The sequence below is a fragment of the Calliopsis andreniformis genome, unplaced genomic scaffold, assembly GCF_051401765.1.
Source record: "Calliopsis andreniformis isolate RMS-2024a unplaced genomic scaffold, iyCalAndr_principal scaffold0004, whole genome shotgun sequence".
NCBI classification, from domain to species: Eukaryota; Metazoa; Arthropoda; class Insecta; order Hymenoptera; family Andrenidae; genus Calliopsis; species Calliopsis andreniformis.
Genome location: NW_027480424.1, coordinates 16,389,637 through 16,396,655, shown reverse-complemented (window position 1 = coordinate 16,396,655; position 7,019 = coordinate 16,389,637).

Sequence of the window (7,019 nt, the reverse complement as noted above, 5' to 3'; positions counted from 1 at the left end):
ATCGTATAAAACGAATAATAGCAACCAGTGTGAAAGTTATGGTCATTTCTACGTTCCAGGCAACCTAGGCTTCACTCTAGGGCGTTGCTCCACCAGATCAAACAGTTAGGTCCTTAGAAGCCAACGCCCGAAGCATTAAATACAGAATAAATAGAACAGTTTTTCCATTGTTTAAAACGAATAATTGCTACCAGTGTAAAGTTATGGTCATTTCTACTTTCCGCGCAACCTAGGCTTCACTCGAGGGCGTTGCTCCACCAGATCGAATAGATACGGCCTAAGAAGTGAACGCCAGAAGCATAAAATACAATATAAATACAACAGTTTTTCCATCATATAAAACGAATAATTGCAACCAGTATGAAAGTTATGGTCATTTCTACGTTCCGGGCAACCTAGGCTTCACTCTATGGCGTTCTTCCACCACATCGAATAGCTACGGCCTCAGAAGTCAACGCCAGAAGCATAAAATACAATAAAAATACAACAGTCTTTCCATCCTATAACAGGAATAATTGCAACCCGTGTGGAAGTGATGGTCATTTGTACGCTGCAGGCAACCTAGGCTTCACTCTAGGGCGCTGTTCCACCAGATCGAATTGTTAGGGCCTAAGAAGTCAACGACAGAAGCATAAGATACAATATAAATACAACAGTTTTTCCATCATATAAAACGAATAATTGCAACCAGTATGAAAGCTATGGTCATCTCTACGTTCCGGGCGACCTAGGCTTCACTCTAGGGCGTTGCTCCACCAGATCAAACAGTTAGTTCCTTAGAAGTCAACGCCCGAAGCATAAAATACAAAATAAATAGAACAGTTTTTCCATCGTATAAAACGAATAATAGCAACCAGTGTGAAAGTTATGGTCATTTCTACGTTCCGGGCAACCTAGGGTTCACCACAGAGCGTTGTTCCACCAGATCGAATAGTTAGGGCCTAAGAAGTGAACGCCAGCAGCATAAAATGCAATATAAATACAACAGTTTTTCCATCATATAAAACGAATAATTGCAACCAGTATGAAAGTTATGGTCATTTCAACTTTCCGGGCAACCTAGGCTACACCATAGGGCGTTGCTCCAGCAGATTGAATAGTTAGGGCCTTAGAAGTCAATGCCCGAAGCATAAAATGCAATAAAAATACAACAGTTTTTGAATCGTATAAAAGGATTAATTGCAACCAGTTTGAAAGTGATGGTCATTTCTACGTTCCGGGCAACCTAGGCTTCACTCTAGGGCGTTGCTCCACGAGATCGAATAGTTGGGGCCTTAGAAGTCAACGCCAGAAGCATAAAATACAATAAAGATGCAACAGCTTTTCCATCGTATTAAACGAATAATTTCAACCAGTGTGAATGTTATTGTCATTTCTACATTCCGAACAACCTAGGCTTCACTCTAGGGCGTTGATCCAACAGATTGAATAGTTAGGGCCTTAGGAGTCAACGCCCGAAGCATAAAATACAATATAAATACAACAGTTTTTCCATCATATAACAGGAATAATTGCAACCAGTTTGAAAGTGATGGTCATTTCTACGTTCCGGGCAACCTAGGCTTCACTCTAGGTCGTTTTTCCACCAGATCGAATTGTTAGGGCCTAAGAAGTCAACGCCAGAAGCATAAGATACAATATAAATATAACAGTTTTTCCATCGTATAGAACGAATAATAGCAACCAGTGTGAAAGTTAACGTCATTTCTACTTTCCGGGCAACCTAGGCTTCACCCTCGGGCGTTGCTCCAACAGATTGAATAGTTAGGGACTTAGAAGTCATCGCCCGATGCATAAGATACATTATAAATATAACAGTTTTTCCATCGTATAGAATGAATAATAGCATCCAGTGTGAAAGTTATGGTCATTTCTACGTTCAGGGCAACCTAGGCTTCACCCTAGCTCGTTGTTCCACCAGATCGAATAGTTAGGGCCTAAGAAGTCAACGCCAGGAGCATAAAATACAATATAAATATAACAGTTTTTCCATCGTATAAAACGAATAATAGCAACCAGTGTGAAAGTTATGGTCATTTCTACGTTCCAGGCAACCTAGGCTTCACTCTAGGGCGTTGCTCCACCAGATCAAACAGTTAGGTCCTTAGAAGCCAACGCCCGAAGCATAAAATACAAAATAAATAGAACAGTTTTTCCATTGTATAAAACGAATAATTGCTACCAGTGTAAAAGTTATGGTCAGTTCTACGTTCCGGGTAACCTAGGCCTCGCTCTAGGTCGTTTTTCCACCAGATCGAATTGTTAGGGCCTAAGAAGTCAACGCCAGAAGCATAAGATACAATATAAATATAACAGTTTTTCCACCGTATAGAACGAATAATAGCAACCAGTGTGAAAGTTAACGTCATTTCTACTTTCCGGGCAACCTAGGCTTCACCCTCGGGCGTTGCTCCAACAGATTGAATAGTTAGGGACTTAGAAGTCATCGCCCGATGCATAAGATACATAATAAATATAACAGTTTTTCCATCGTATAGAACGAATAATAGCATCCAGTGTGAAAGTTATGGTCATTTCTACGTTCAGGGCAACCTAGGCTTCACCCTAGCTCGTTGTTCCACCAGATCGAATAGTTAGGGCCTAAGAAGTCAACGCCAGGAGCATAAAATACAATATAAATATAACAGTTTTTCCATCGTATAAAACGAATAATAGCAACCAGTGTGAAAGTTATGGTCATTTCTACGTTCCAGGCAACCTAGGCTTCACTCTAGGGCGTTGCTCCACCAGATCAAACAGTTAGGTCCTTAGAAGCCAACGCCCGAAGCATTAAATACAGAATAAATAGAACAGTTTTTCCATTGTTTAAAACGAATAATTGCTACCAGTGTAAAGTTATGGTCATTTCTACTTTCCGCGCAACCTAGGCTTCACTCGAGGGCGTTGCTCCACCAGATCGAATAGATACGGCCTAAGAAGTGAACGCCAGAAGCATAAAATACAATATAAATACAACAGTTTTTCCATCGTATAAAACGAATAATTGCAACCAGTATGAAACTTATGGTCATTTCTACTTTCCGAACAACCTAGGCTTCACCCTAGGGCGTTGCTCCAACAGATTGAATAGTTAGGGCCTTAGAAGTCAACGCCAGAAGCATAAAATTCAATAAAGATGCAACAGTTTTTCCATCGTATGGCAGGAACAATTGCAAACAGTGTGAAAGTACTGGTCATTTCTACGTTCCAGGTAACCTAGGCTTCACTCTAGGGCGTTGTTCCACCAGATCGAACAGTTAGGGCCTAAGAAGGCAACGCCAGAAGCATAAAATACAATATAAATATAACAGTTTTTCCATCGTATAAAACGAATAATAGCAACCATTGTGAAAGTTAGGGTCATTTCTACGTTCCGGGCAACCTAGGCTTCACCCCAGGCCGTTGTTCCACCAGATCGAATAGTTAGGGCCTAGGAAGTGAACGCCAGCAGCATAAAATACAATATAAATACAACAGTTCTTCCATCATATAAAACGAATAATTGCAACCAGTATGAAAGTTATGGTCATTTCTACGTTCCGGGCAACCTAGGCTTCACTCTATGGCGTTCTTCCACCACATCGAATAGCTACGGCCTCAGAAGTCAACGCCTGAAGCATAAAATACAATAAAAATACAACAGTCTTTCCATCCTATAACAGGAATAATTGCAACCCGTGTGGAAGTGATGGTCATTTGTACGCTGCAGGCAACCTAGGCTTCACTCTAGGGCGCTGTTCCACCAGATCGAATTGTTAGGGCCTAAGAAGTCAACGACAGAAGCATAAGATACAATATAAATACAACAGTTTTTCCATCATATAAAACGAATAATTGCAACCAGTATGAAAGCTATGGTCATTTCTACGTTCCGGGCGACCTAGGCTTCACTCTAGGGCGTTGCTCCACCAGATCAAACAGTTAGTTCCTTAGAAGTCAACGCCCGAAGCATAAAATACAAAATAAATAGAACAGTTTTTCCATCGTATAAAACGAATAATAGCAACCAGTGTGAAAGTTATGGTCATTTCTACGTTCCGGGCAACCTAGGGTTCACCACAGAGCGTTGTTCCACCAGATCGAATAGTTAGGGCCTAAGAAGTGAACGCCAGCAGCATAAAATGCAATATAAATACAACAGTTTTTCCATCATATAAAACGAATAATTGCAACCAGTATGAAAGTTATGGTCATTTCAACTTTCCGGGCAACCTAGGCTACACCATAGGGTGTTGCTCCAGCAGATTGAATAGTTAGGGCCTTAGAAGTCAATGCCCGAAGCATAAAATGCAATAAAAATACAACAGTTTTTCCATCGTATAAAAGGATTAATTGCAACCAGTTTGAAAGTGATGGTCATTTCTACGTTCCGGGCAACCTAGGCTTCACTCTAGGGCGTTGCTCCACCAGATCGAATAGTTGGGGCCTTAGAAGTCAACGCCAGAAGCATAAAATACAATAAAGATGCAACAGCTTTTCCATCGTATTAAACGAATAATTTCAACCAGTGTGAATGTTATTGTCATTTCTACATTCCGAACAACCTAGGCTTCACTCTAGGGCGTTGATCCAACAGATTGAATAGTTAGGGCCTTAGGAGTCAACGCCCGAAGCATAAAATACAATATAAATAAAACAGTTTTTCCATCATATAACAGGAATAATTGCAACCAGTTTGAAAGTGATGGTCATTTCTACGTTCCGGGCAACCTAGGCTTCACTCTAGGTCGTTGCTCCACGAGGTCGAATAGTTAGTGCCTTGGAAGTCACAGCCAGAAGCATAAAATACAATATAAATACAACAGTTTTTCCATCGTATAAAACGAATAATTGCTACCAGTATGGAAGTGATGGTCATTTCTACGTTCCGGGCAACCTAGGCCTCACTCTAGGGCGTTGTTCCTCCAGATTGAATAGTTAGTGCCTAAGAAATCAACGGCAGAAGCATAAAATACAATATAAATGTAACTGTTTTTCCATCGTGTAAAACGAATAATTTCAACCAGTGTGAATGTTATGGTCATTTCTACTTTACGGGCAACTTAGGCTACACCCTAGGGCGTTGCTCCTACAGATTGAGTAGTTAGGGCCTTAGAAGTCAATGCCCGAAGCATCAAATGCAATAAAAATACAACAGTTTTTCCATCATATAACAGGAATATTTGCAACCAGTTTGAAAGTGATGGTCACTTCTACGTTCCGGGAAACCTAGGCTTCACCATTGCTCGTTGCTCCAACAGATTGAATAGTTAGGGCCTTAGAGGTAAACGCCGGAAGCATAAAATGCAATAAAAATACAACAGTTTTTCCATCGTATAAAAGGATTAATTGCAACCAGTTTGAAAGTGATGGTCATTTCTACGTTCCGGGCAACCTAGGCTTCACTCTAGGGCGTTGCTCCACCAGATCGAATAGTTGGGGCCTTAGAAGTCAACGCCAGAAGCATAAAATACAATAAAGATGCAACAGCTTTTCCATCGTATTAAAAGAATAATTTCAACCAGTGTGAATGTGATTGTCATTTCTACATTCCGAGCAACCTAGGCTTCACTCTAGGGCGTTGATCCAACACACTGAATAGTTAGGGCCTTAGGAATCAACGCCCGAAGCATAAAATACAATATAAATACAACAGTTTTTCCATCATATAACAGGAATAATTGCAACCAGTTTGAAAGTGATGGTCATTTCTACGTTCCGGGCAACCTAGGCTTCACTCTAGGGCGTTGCTCCACGAGATCGAATAGTTAGTGCCTTAGAAGTCAACGCCAGAAGCATAAAATACAATAAAGATGCAACAGTTTTTCCATCATATAAAACGAATAATTGCAACCAGTATGAAAGCTATGGTCATTTCTACTTTACGGGCAACTTAGGCTACACCCTAGGGCGTTGCTCCTACACATTGAGTAGTTAGGGCCTTATAAGTCAATGCCCGAAGCATCAAATGCAATAAAAATACAACAGTTCTTCCATCATATAACAGGAATATTTGCAACCAGTTTGAAAGTGATGGTCACTTCTACGTTCCGGGCAACCTAGGCTTCACTCTAGGGCGTTGTTCCACCAGAACGAATTGTTAGGGCCTATGAAGTCAACGACAGCAGCATAAGATACAATATAAATATAACAGTTTTTCCATCGTATAGAACGAATAATAGCATCCAGTGTGAAAGTTATGGTCATTTCTACGTTCCGGGCAACCTAGGCTTCACTCTAGGGCGTTGCTCCACCAGATCAATCAGTTAGTTATTTAGAAGTCAACGACCGAAGCATAAAATACAAAATAAATAGAACAGTTTTTCCATCGTATAAAACGAATAATAGCAACCAGTGTGAAAGTTATGGTCATTTCTACGTTCCGGCAACCTAGGCTTCACCCCAGGGCGTTGTTCCACCAGATCGAATAGTTAGGGCCTAAGAAGTGAACGCCAGAATCATAAAATACAATATAAATACAACAGTTTTTCTATCATATAATACCAGTAATTGCAACCAGTATGAAAGTTGTGGTCATTTCTACTTTCCGGGCAATCTAGGCTACACCCTAGGGCGTTGCTCCAACAGATTGAATAGTTAGGGCCTTAGAAGTCAATGCCCGAAGCATAAAATGCAATAAAAATACAACAGTTTTTCCATCGTATAAAAGGATTAATTGCAACCAGTTTGAAAGTGATGGTCATTTCTACGTTCCGGGCAACCTAGGCTTCACTCTAGGGCATTGCTCCACCAGATCGAATAGTTAGGGCCTTAGAAGTCAACGCCAGAATCATAAAATACAATGAAGATGCAACAGCTTTTCCATCGTATTAAACGAATAATTTCAACCAGTGTGAATGTTATGGTCATTTCTACATTACGAGCAACCTAGGCTTCACTCTAGGGCGTTGATCCAACAGATTTAATAGTTAGGGCCTTAGCAGTCAACGACCGAAGCATAAAATACAATATAAATGCAACAGTTTTTCCATCATATAACAGGAATAATTGCAACCAGTTTGAAAGTGATGGTCATTTCT